The sequence below is a fragment of the Pectinophora gossypiella genome, unplaced genomic scaffold (genome assembly GCF_024362695.1).
Source record: "Pectinophora gossypiella unplaced genomic scaffold, ilPecGoss1.1 Pgos_48, whole genome shotgun sequence".
Lineage (NCBI taxonomy): Eukaryota > Metazoa > Arthropoda > Insecta > Lepidoptera > Gelechiidae > Pectinophora > Pectinophora gossypiella.
The window spans coordinates 270167-283039 of NW_026063258.1; the positions used below are offsets into that span (position 1 = coordinate 270167).

A 12873-nucleotide genomic window follows, 5' to 3' on the forward strand; every position below is an offset into this window, starting at 1 on the left:
AATGGGAGTTATTGGGAAAAAAAAATGTACTTATGAAAAAATCTAAACTGCATAAGTATGCACTCCCACACACACAAAGATCTCTCTCTTATATAACACGCCACGCGGACGAAGTCGCGGGCAAAAGCTAGTTATTCTAATAAGAAACAAACATAAATAGCCTATTTATTATGTCCCACTGCTGGGCATAGGCATCCCTTAAATCAACTGGAGGGGGTATGAAGCATACTATATGCTGCTCGACTGCAGATTAGTGACGGTGTTTGGGCTAAATAGCCCGGGAATAACTGCTTGACGTGCCTTCTGAAGCACAGAATCATCTGACTTCTTTAGACAATTGGATGATTCAAACCTGCAATTTCCTATCCATACAAAGGACCTTGACAGCCTCAAAGTGATTTTGACTATGTCCCCATCGGGTATCAGACCCGGATCTCCAGATTGTGAGCTATGGTTAGAGAACCATTAGACCAAGGAGGCTGTTAGGAAACAGAAATAAAATAAACAAATTTATTTTGTCTTTCTTCTACATCTGTGAGGTTTATTTGGGAACATTATTATTATTATTTATTAAGTACACTAGCAGCATAAGCTGACATTCACCAGTTTTTTCAGTTAAGACCCTTGTTATCCTCCCATTGTTATGTAATCTGCTCGTTGTCACTCACAACTCCCAAATCTGAAGAGAAAACAAATATTATAAACGCTGTATACACTTCCATCTCTCTAAACTTTAATAAATCAAGACAACATGCAGTCAGTTTTTTAAGATAGATACCAGTCCGTTACCTACATACATACATAAACAGCCTATATACATCCCACAGCTGGGCACAGGCCTCCCCTCAATCAACCAGAGGGGGTATTGAGCATACTCCACCATGCTGCTCCAAAAAAGAAAAACACTGTAAAATCACCTCCACCAACCCGCATTGGAGTCCGTTACCTAGCCCATTATAATACTGAAGAAGATCCCTTCCTTAGTTACTATTCTAAACTCATCAACCCTGGTGTCTGGGTTATTATTGAGCCGCCAAGGGCATGACTCATGTAACAACTACATACTTACACTAGTAAGTAGTAACCAAGACCAACAGCTTAACATGCCTTCTGAAGCACTGATCATCTTACATTTGGACAATCAGGTGTTCAGCCTGTAATGTCCTAGCAAAACAAGGAATACAAAGTGATTTTTCTCCACCGGGATTCGAACCCGGGACCTCTGGATTGTGAGCATGAGATTGTGAACCGTTATGTGTTTATTTACTATGACTGGCATGATAAACGGTTTCATACATAAGAGGCAAATTCACAAAGAGAGAGTCTTGACTCCGTTACTAATTACTTAAGTACCTACATAGGCATTTCATTAGATAAGTAAACTACGTCAAGGGCCTTTAGTCTGGGACACCCGAATAGTCACAGCAGCAGGTTGATGAGGTTGGTCATTGATCTTACAAACCACATTAGAGAAAAAAACAGGATTAGCCGTTCCTCATATCTGGCCGTAAAGGAAATCCACTTACAACGAGCAACACTCACTTAAATATATTTTTAACCAGGAATATGCTTACATGTTGCCATTGCTCCAAGATGCATCAAAATTCTTTCATACTATTGTTTTATAAACATTAAAAGAGTTCATCCTCTTATTGATTTTCTATATAATTATGTCATCCCACTTAAGGTTTCTGTCAAGTATTGCCTGAAAATTAGTAAAAAATCTGATTAATACAAGTAACTCAGATTAATATGATGTCTACAAGTTCTTCTATGATACATTTTTTCGATCACTCACCTCTTCATCACTAAATTTGTAGTGCAACTGCTCAGGAGGAAATCTAATACAATCACTCGTGTCTTCAAAACTTCGTGCTCACTTCAAAACTTGGTGGTCTGACATCGTGAAGAAGACGGTGGGCGGCAGCATACAGAGGGCGGTGCACGCAGCATATAGCCGTACCGAGTGAAAAACCATAACCTGTAGTCGCGATCCTCAGCAGTGAGGGAACGACGAAGAAGATAGGAGTAGAAGATTGTTGGTTGAGGACTTTTAATATGCATTCACAGCGAGTTCCGTCGTTCTGATACAACACAACTTCCACTTTTACTAGTTCCGCCTTGGTCTTCCTCTTCATCGACGTCCTTTTATTTAGTCATTTTTGTGTTTTATTAAGTATTTTTGATTTGAAAACCAATTTTTTTTTTTTTTTTTTGGTTTTCCCCGAAGGGTAAGGCAAAGGGAACTATGCCCATACAGCCATGTCTGACGTTTTTTTTTCTTGATGATTAATGAAATGATGAAAGGTGATGATGATGAAACCTAAGCCCCTACCCTCGGAGTAGACTCCTACTCCGAACCCCAAACGAATTAACTCAAAAGTCCGCATAAACTTTTGAGTTATGAAGCGGCTACCCGGCACGAAGCGAAAATAGGCAGATACACTTTGTTCATTGAATACTCCAATATAATAACACTCGCGAATGTCTTCCGACTAACTTAATGCGATCATTAACCACAAAACACCACTTCGATTAATTATTTAGATTACTCAATGAAGAAAGCAACTGCCCCGTTCCCGTTTCCCGCCGAAAAGCCACGCTTAAATTTAATAGAACGTCTACGAGGTCTATGGTCAACCAGCTGGTGCCGTTTTTTTCGTAAAGAATTGGTAAAGAAGAATGGTTTTCTAAGATAAATTTAGATTTAAGTTGGTGTTTGCAGGAATCGGCACCATTGTTGACATAATACCCCTTCTAATTATATTATAACTTTATGGTTAATTTACCGCTTCTACGTACGGTCTATAATCCGTAGTACGGTTTATTTTCCCATATAAAGCGCAGGCGCAGCGCCATGAAGCAAGAAAAGTAAAATAGATAGATACTCACAGATGCTAAATTGTCCGCGGCATGATGTACTTGTAATACTACTGCTTCTAGTAGCACAGATTCCAACCTCATTTTTAGTATAAAATGTGCTGTTACCGCAAGAATGGACTCGTTGCTCATCGACGTACATGCATCCGTAGTAATTGCCAGATGTTCTATGTTTTTGAGAATATCTATCAACTTAATTTTATACCCAAATAATTTTGGCAGAAGTTTGACGCTTAATGTTGTTCTTCCTGGTAATTCGTACCTCGCGTCCAAAGCATTTACAAACTCCTTTAAACCTTCGTGCTCAGACAAACGCAGAGGCTGCATATCAGTGAAATTTGCCACCATTTTGGCAAATTTCACATCTAACATTTTCTTTCTTGTTGAAGTTGCAGAATATTTGCCGCAAGTGTCCTTTCGCATATCAATGTTATTAACATCTTCATTTTGACTGTCGTTTGTAATAGATATTATCAAAAGTTCAGCATGCTTACGTCTTAGGTGATCTTTCATATTGCTGGTATTATGACAATATTTTAATTCTATTTTACAAGTTTTGCAGATAACCATTTCACCATTTTCTTTTTTATCAAAATAAGTCCACATAGGAGATTTCTTCTTTTTCGATTCATTGGAATTATTGGAAGCGTCCAATTCCATTTTTAATTACGAAACACAAATAAAACTTTTTTTGTCTTTTTGTCTGCGGGTAGTCACCAAGTGCACAACAACATCTATTAGCTCCCGAATATTTATAATTTAAAAATAGTACAATACCGATAACTTAATTTATTTATGCAAATTATTAGTGCATAGGTAGTGCCACTCGCCTGCAGTGTATTTCTCCTTTCACCAATATCACCTCCAGTGTCTCATCACCATGGACCACGCACAGGTACACACTAGTATGGATAAAATGATCAAGATGTTCGACACAAAAATGGTAGAATTTCAAGCAGAGCTAAACCAGGCAACACGCAAAAATCCTACGACCATTGCTGCCCTCAATGCTGAGTTCCAGATCTTTAAGGCCTTTGTTTGTAACGGCCTTAACATGTTGCGTGGTGAGGTTGAAGCGCTTGCAAGAGGAGTGGATCGTATCGAGATGAAGTCACGACGTAAAATGCTGCTTGTTCATGGTGTACCGGAAAAGAAAAATGAGGACATCGCTAATGTGGTGACTTCTTCATTATCCGCCAAAATTAAAGTCCCCAACTTTAATGTGAACAGTCTTCGTACTTGTCATCGCATGGGCAAAGTCACAAATAATAGTGGTAAGCCTCGGCCTATAGTTTTAAAATTCACGGATATGGCTATGCGGGATGGTATCTGGAACACCAAGACTGCACTGAAGGGGTCAAAGATCACCATCTCCGAGTTCCTAACCAAGCTTCGGCACAGTGTCTTCATGGCGGCGAGAGATAAGTACGGCATCTCTAATTGCTGGACGCGGGATGGATTCATTTTTATCAAGACTCCTGATAGTGCCAAGCAGAGGGTGGAATATATGGCCGAACTTTTAGTTTTACCCGTACCGACTGCAAATGTTGTGTAGACTTCATTTCTTTTTAAGATGTTGTTATTTTTCACCCTCTATTACTTTTGTTTGTTTTCTCATAACCGCTTTTATTCTTTATTAGTTTTGTGTCTTGTTTTATGTTAGGTTATAATCACTGACATGTATTTGTTAGTTTTTGTTTTTTTTTTCCAATGTCAATGTCATTATGATCTATGCGTTTCGTTTTTGCTATTTTTTCTTTTTGTATTCAGTCCTATTGGCATCTGAACTTATTTTTATTTTCTTGTTGTTTTGTCGTAACGTGTGTGTTGTTGTTTAGTCGTCCTTTAGAGCGTTCTTCTTCACACTGCCGGCGAGTGGAATATTTGTTAATTTACTTATTAATATTCTTACATATCTATTAGTTGTTCTATTTTATTATTTTATTAATATTTTTAATTTTTTGTATATATTTTAATTATTATTATTTTTTATATTTATATAATATTTATGATGTTGCGTATGTTGCAAAATGATGATAACGATGAAAGCGTATTGACGGATAGCTCTGATTTCTATTCTCTCTCCTCTTTGTCAGATAATTCGGAGGGCACCTTCCACAGTGTCTCGGAGTCGAAATCGTTGCTGGAGTCTACCTTTTCAGCCTTGGCCAAAAATTTTAATGTGGTGCACATTAATGCACAGAGCATTCCTGCACACTACCCTGACTTGCTAGCCTCTTTTGCCAGTAATAAGAACATTCAGGCTATTCTGGTGTCGGGAACGTTTCTTAAACCCTGCCTGCTCTCTACTTCCTACTCCCTTCCTGGTTTTCATCTTATCCGTAACGACAGGACTGGTAGGCGATGTGGTGGAGTTGCCATCTATCTTAGAAGTCACATACCTTTTAATATTCTAAGCAAATCTCCAGCTGAATATTCAGAATCCTCGGAACATATTTTTGTTGAGGTATTATTTGGTTACCTCAAGGTACTTCTTGGTGCATTTTATAGTCCTTCTCTCCACATCGACTACTTTTCTAAGCTCGAATCCCTTCTAGAGGTTCTGGTGCCCGCTGCTGATCACACCATTATCATGGGTGACTTTAATACATGCCTTTTAAAGCAAGACTCTCGTTCTGCCCGGCTGTGCTCAGTTGTGAACTCCATGAACCTCAATATTCTTCCTTTATCCGCTACTCACCATTCGCCTGGTTGTATCCCTTCCCTTTTAGATCTTGCCATTGTTTCCTCCCCTGACCATGTCATCGCCCACGGACAGTTTCCTGCTGAAGCCTTCTCCTACCACGATCTCATTTTCCTCTCCTATAAAATCCGATGTCCGAAACCCAAGCCCCGAGTCGTTATGCAGCGCAGTTTTAAAAATATGGATTCTGTTCGGTTTCTGTCTGACCTTAGCAGCATTCACTGGGATGCTGTGTATGGTGCTGCGACTGTTGACGAGAAGTTGGAGATATTCAATTCTCTCCTTATTCAATTATATGATCTTCATGCTCCTCTTCGTCCAGTTAAGCTCAAACATCTTCCAGCTCCGTGGTTAACTGACGAGATCAGAGTGCTGATGGGGAGACGCAATGCTGCTAAGGTTAAGTACAGAAATGATCCGTCAGATGGGAACAGTTCCAGGTATAGGGAGTTGCGCAATCGATGCAGTAGAATGTGCAGGGATGCGCAGCGTCGTCACATACACTCATCTGTTGAGAATGGGGATCCAGCCAAGGTGTGGTCATTTTTGAACTCACTTGGCATAGGGAAGACTAAATCAACTGCATCACCTACTGTTGACCTGAACTCCCTGAGCACTCACTTTGTCTCCACTTCCCCTATTTCTTGCTCTGTCAAACAAGCGACATTAAAGTCGATCTCTGATTTACCCACTCCTTCACATGTTCCTTTTGTTTTTAGATTGGTATCTGAGCGTGAGGTTGAAAATAATATCACTGCTATTAAATCCAATGCTGAGGGCGTCGATGGCGTTAGTCGCAGGATGATCCTTCTCAGTACGGAGGTGATAGTTCCGGTGCTCTGTCACATTTTTAACTTCTCGCTCAGTACCGGCACTTTTCCACGCTGTTGGCGTCAAGCTTCGGTTATTCCAGTTCCTAAAATTAGTAATCCTACATCTTTATCCCACTATCGTCCCATATCTATCCTGCCTTTCCTGTCCAAAGTCCTTGAGCGACTAGTTCACCATCAATTGAGTGTGTTTGTGAACGTCCATGATTTGCTGAGTCCTCTCCAGTCCGGTTTCCGCCCGGGGCATAGTACTGTGACGGCGCTCACCAAAGTCTCCGATGACATACGGTTGGGGATGTCGAATCAAAAGCTTACTGTTATCGCATTGCTCGATTTTAGTAATGCTTTTAATACTGTAGATTTCGACATCCTTTTAGCAATGCTAAAGTCTCTGTCTGTCTCAGATTCGGTGGTTGGGTGGTTTCGCAGCTACTTGGTGGGTCGGCGGCAGCGCGTTCGAGCTGATGACAGAGTCTCTGCCTTTAGCGATGTTGTTGCTGGTGTGCCTCAGGGTGGTGTCCTCTATAATAATAATAATAATAATAAAAATTTATACAGAAAAAAACATTAAGTACTTATAACTATTTACAAACAATCATCTTCAGACAAAGTATTGGTACATAATATTTTAACTGTTATTAAACATTCATACAAGATTAGCTGTAACTCCTGCACTAGGCTAAAGCCCGTATCGCAGAAGTCACGTTCAAACGTTACCATTATAGTTAGAACATACTATCTTATACTCTGCTAAAACATTATAAAGAAAAAAATTATAATAATAATACACTAAATAATCGTAAATATGACGAAGAAGTTGAAATTATGTATGAACAGCTCGACTCAATAATAGATGCTGTAAAGAAAAATGATAATTTAATTATAATAGGCGATTTTAATGCTGTAGTGGGGGAAGGGAAGGATGAAAATATTGTGGGTAGGTTTGGCCTAGGAAAAAGAAATGACAGAGGAGATAGATTGGTACAGTTCTGCAAAGAAAATAACATGACTATTTGCAATATGCAATTTCAGCTGCCAAAAAGAAGGCTCTATACCTGGAAAATGCCGGGAGACATTGGACGATACCAATTAGACTACATAATAGTTAGAATGGAAAATAGGAACCTAGTCACTTCATGCAAAGCCTACCCAGGAGCTGATCTAAATACGGATCACAATCTTCTCCTGAGCAAGTTTAATTTAGGATTAAAAAGGACCAAAAGGACACACAAATATAAGAATATTGATCTCAATAAATTAAAGTATACCAAATATCAAGTGCAATATAGTAATAAATTGAAAGATAAATATTTAGAATATAAGAAAAATTGTGATTTAGAGGTAAATAGTATAGAAGAGAAGTATAATAAGGTTAGAGATATAATTAAAAGTACCGCAGAAGAATGCTTAGAAAGCGAAAAGTTAGTCCCAAAGAAGAAATGGCTAAGCCAAGATATTATTGATATTATGATAAAAAGGAGAACGTTAAGAAATAAGTCGGATGACGCCAGTATTGTTGAATATAGAAAACTTACTAACAGAATAACAACACAATGTAGGAACCGTAAAGAAAAAGACTTAGAAAAGGATTGTGATCTCGTTGAGCATTATATGAAAGCAGGTAAAATGGATCTAGCATATAACATAATAAAAAGTTTAAGTAGGAAGAAAAAGACAAGAAGTACAGCAATAATAGATGAAGATGGAAAGATTTTGATTGATAATGAGGATATAGCTAACAGATGGAAGAGATACATAGAAGGATTATATCAGGGAGATGGACTAACCGAGGACGATATAGAGGATGAACAAGAGGTGGAAGAGGATGATCGTGGCCCGGACATCTTGAGAGAGGAATTTGATAAAGCTTTAAACAGTTTAAAAAATAAAAAAGCGGCCGGAGACGACAAGTTGTTTATAGAATTGCTAAAATCTGCAAACCCCTTAGTTTTGAACGAAATTTACGAATTAATCAATCTAATGTATACAACTGGCAAAATACCAACAGACTTTCAAGTTAGTAAAACTTTGGCACTACCAAAAAAACCAAATACTTTGAAATGCGAAGAACACCGGACACTGAGCATAATATCACAGGCTTCAAAAATTTTACTTAAAATCATTCAAAACCGACTGAGACCTAAAGCTGAGGGATGTCTGGGAGATGACCAGTATGGGTTCAGGGAAAAGAAAGGTACAAGAGAAGCAATATTAGCTTTAAGACTGATAATTGACAGGAGATTGGATTTAAGCATGGATACCAGCGTGGCTTTTATAGACCTTGAAAAGGCTTTTGACAAGGTAAACTGGAGGAAAATGATGAGGGGGTTGAAGGAAGTAGGAATGGATTATAGAGACCGAAGGATAATATACGAACTATATAAACACCAGGAAACTGTCGTAGAAATAGGAGAAGTGAAGAGAAAAGCTAGAGTACGGCAAGGTGTAAGACAGGGCTGTTCCTTATCTCCACTAATATTTAACATTTTCATAGAGGGAGCCATGAAGGAAATAGCTAAAATCAGTAACGGAATAACAATAAATGGACAGAATATAATTAGTATCAGATTTGCAGACGATATTGCGGCACTGGCCAGTAATAAAGAAGACCTAGAAACCCTACTTAACACAATGAACACAGTTTTTGAAAAATACGACCTTAAAATTAATATAAGTAAAACCAAAATTCTAACAATTTCCAAAACTCCAAAAATAGACAGCCAAATAATTAAGTTAAATAATATCCCGATTGAAAATGTAAAGAACTTTAAGTATCTAGGCAGCATAATAACGAATGACTCAAGATGTACTTTAGACGTTAAAACCAGAATAGCAATGGCAAAACAAGCTTTCCATAACAAAGGGTGCATATTCAAGGCTAGGATTGCCAAATCTATCAGAAAAAGATGTGTCAAAACCTTCGTATGGAGTATAGCCCTCTATGGATGTGAAACTTGGACACTGACACAGAAGGACAGAGAGAGACTCGAGGCCTTTGAAATGTGGTGTTGGAGGAGGATGGAAAGAATAAGCTGGACAGAAAGGGTTACAAATGAGGAAGTGCTAGTAAGAGTAAGGGAAAAGAGACAAATACTGAGAATTATTGAGGACAGAAGAGGCAAGATGATTGGACACCTAATAAGACACGACGAATTCATTAAAAACATCATAGAAGGAAAGCTAGAAGGAAAGAGAGGAAGGGGAAGACCAAGAAGAGCTTACATGGAACAGATTAAAGAAAAGGTTAAAGTCGTGTCTTATATGGAAGTCAAGGAATTGGCCTTTGATAGACTGGAATGGAAAATGCTACACCGACAAGAGCGTGGCTCTTAAATTGATGATGATGACACTAAATAAGTTGTTAATCGTTACATTTGAACAACTACACTAACAAACAATAATATTTGACTTTAAAATAAATTTATTTATTTATTTATTTATGTTTATTGAGATCATTGTTAAAAAGAAGAATCTTATTTGTATGTATGTCTGTGAGTGTATATTTAAATATATGTATTATGTTTATGTGTAATAAAGGGTATGAGTGACTGTGTGTGTATGTGTGTGTGTGTGTGTGTGTGTGTGTGTGTGTGTGTGTGTGTGTGTGTGTGTGTGTGTGTGTGTGTGTGTGTGTGTGTGTGTGTGTGTGTGTGTGTGTGTGTGAGTGCGTGTTTGCGTGCATGCGTGTCTGCGGGTGTAATGTAGGTATGTAAGACAGAGTGTTATTTAAGAGTATTTATGCTGTGATCCTTAAAAGATCTTCCGTCTCCTCATAGCTTAGAGATAATAGCCATTTCTTTAATGTTTCTTGCGCTTGATTAGTTTTCAATTTACAAATAGAGCAAATTTTATTAATCTTATTGTATAGGTACGGATGTAGAAAATTAGGAAAACGCCTGGCAAAACTAGTGCTGACTATAGGTAGAGGGATATTAAATCTCCTTTTTTCAAGTAGGACAGTGTACTCATTAGATCTGATAATACTCTTATGAGTCATTGACAACGCCCTTAAAATAAATAATTGCCGAACATTTAAAACTTTACATTCCTTGTATAATAAGTTAGTGGGGAACATGAAACGCTTTCTAAGCATAACTTTTAATATAGAGCGCTGGGCTCTTTCTAGATGGAGTAGTTCAGAATTCGCTGACCCGCCCCAAACTGGTATACAATACGTTATTATAGACTCACAAAGAGCAGTATACACAGTAAAGAGAAGTTTCTTGGGTGCAGTTGACCTCAGGCGACGCATAATATAAATAAGTCTTCGGACTCTATCGGAAGTTTTTGCTATGTGGTCGTAAAAAGTGAGCTTTTCGTCCATAACTACACCAAGGTATTTGATATTGGTCGTTCTGTTTATACTATTGCAACTGCATTTGGATGTCCTGTTTACCAGATGAGCCTTACATAGATGAACTTTTATATCAGGTGTGATTTTTGGCTTTGAGGCTTTAGTTTTATGAAAACATAAAAATTTACTTTTAGATGCATTTAGTGTAAGTAAGTTATTTTGTAACCAACCAGCCACCACAGAGATACCGGCTTCCATATTTTGAAATACCTTATCCCATGAAACTTCATCAAAAATTAATACAGTGTCATCAGCATAACATATTATGTCAGCATTCAAGGGCTTATGCGCGAAAATGTCATTAATATAGAGGAGAAACAATGTAGGCCCTAATATACTACCCTGTGGGACTCCAAATTTTACAGGATAAGGTTCACTATATCTACTATCTACTTTAACTATCTGGGTTCGTCCGGTTAGGTAACTCTTAAACCATTCCAGTGCAGATCCTCTTACACCCAGCAAGTCTAGCTTCCTTAACAGGATTGGAATAGAAACAGTATCGAAAGCCTTTGCGAGGTCTAGAAAGATTCCTCCACAGGCTTTACCGCTGTCTAGATGTTTAGATACAATGCTGGTGAGGAGGGAAACTGCATCCTCCGTAGACTTTCCTTGACGAAATCCAAACTGCCTCCCTGATATCAGTTGATGATGCTCTATGAATCCTACTAAACGTTTGCTAACTATTTTCTCAATTATTTTAGCGAAAGCATTTATGAGCGAAATTGGTCGGTAGTTAGAAGGAGTGGCTTTATCACCTCCTTTATGTATAGGGATAACTGCTGCTTGCTTCCATTTTTCAGGAAATCTCCCCTCTCCTCTTTTCCATATTTATTAATTTCCTTACCCCTATCCTCTCCTGTCACTATCACCTGTATGCTGACGACCTGCAGATTTATGCACAGGCTACTGTCGAAGAGCTGGACGAAGCCATTGCTCAGCTCAATGCAGACCTTGCAGCTATGCACTGTTGGAGCCGTAGTCATGGCCTTACGGTCAATCCTGACAAGTCGCAAGTTATCGTTGTAGGGGGCTCGCGACAGATCTCGCGTTTAAACATGGCTGACATTCCAGCTGTTACCTTTAATGGTGTCATCTTGCCCTATAGCAAATCTGTCAAAAATCTAGGTGTCCTTTTTGATAGTACACTTTCTTGGTCTGACCATATTGCTGAAACCAGTCGGAAGATTTTTGCTGCTACAGGATCACTTAGAAGATGGAAAAATCTACTCCCCGTGAAGACCAAGGTTGAACTTGCGCAATCGCTCCTTGTACCTATCCTGGACTACGCCGATGTCTGTCTGATTGACCTTAATGAAGAGCTTTTAAACAAGCTTCAACGGCTTCAGAACCTGTGCATCCGGTTTGTTTTTGGGTTGCGTAAGTTTGATCACGTGTCTGAATACAGGAGTAGACTTAAATGGCTTCCAATTAGACTGCGGCGGGATGAGCATGTCTTGGTTCTGCTCTATAATGTGCTGTATGACCCTCGTTCCCCTCCCTACTTAAAAGAACGCTTCCAGTTCCTAGGTAGCGACTGTTCTCGTGAACTTCGTTCGCGGACGGACAATGTGCTGAAGGCTCCTTTCTCAAGGTCTGGATACTACAAAGATTCCTTTACCGTAAAGTCCACGCACTTGTGGAATGATTTGCCTGCTGATATCAGGCATTCGAAGTCATTAGCTATATTCAAAACTAAACTTCACAATTTTTTCTTGGCTAAATCATCGTCTTGTAACTAATATTTTATTTTTACTTATATGTATCATTGTATGTATATATCTATAGTATGTGTAAAATATATATATTTAGTATATAAGATTGTGTATATATATATATGTCGTAACAGAGGGGGTGTCGTCGTAACATCATCATCAGAATGGAGGGTGGGCGTTAGAAGACAATAATGGCCGTCATCAGTATCACAATCATTTTATTTAAGTACTTCCACATAGTTTTTGTATCACGATTAAATAAAGTCACAGCATAAGGTACACACTCACGGCAACGTCACGGTATTCGTAAAGGTTACACAGTCTCTTGTTATCTAGCGCGCATAAGGACGTTAGCGCGAAGGGGCCCTCCACCACCCATGGTTCCAATAT

General features: G+C 38.6%; 1 long non-coding RNA gene across 1 annotated transcript; it reads right to left on the reverse strand.

Annotated features, from left to right (window-relative positions):
* Positions 1-595: 595 nt before the first annotated feature.
* LOC126381380 (uncharacterized) lies at positions 596-1846 on the reverse strand. The gene is made up of 3 exons (XR_007568793.1): positions 1799-1846; positions 1575-1705; positions 596-679 (listed from the first exon to the last, which is right to left on the reverse strand). It is a non-coding gene; the product is annotated as an uncharacterized LOC126381380 (long non-coding RNA).
* Positions 1847-12873: the final 11027 nt, after the last annotated feature.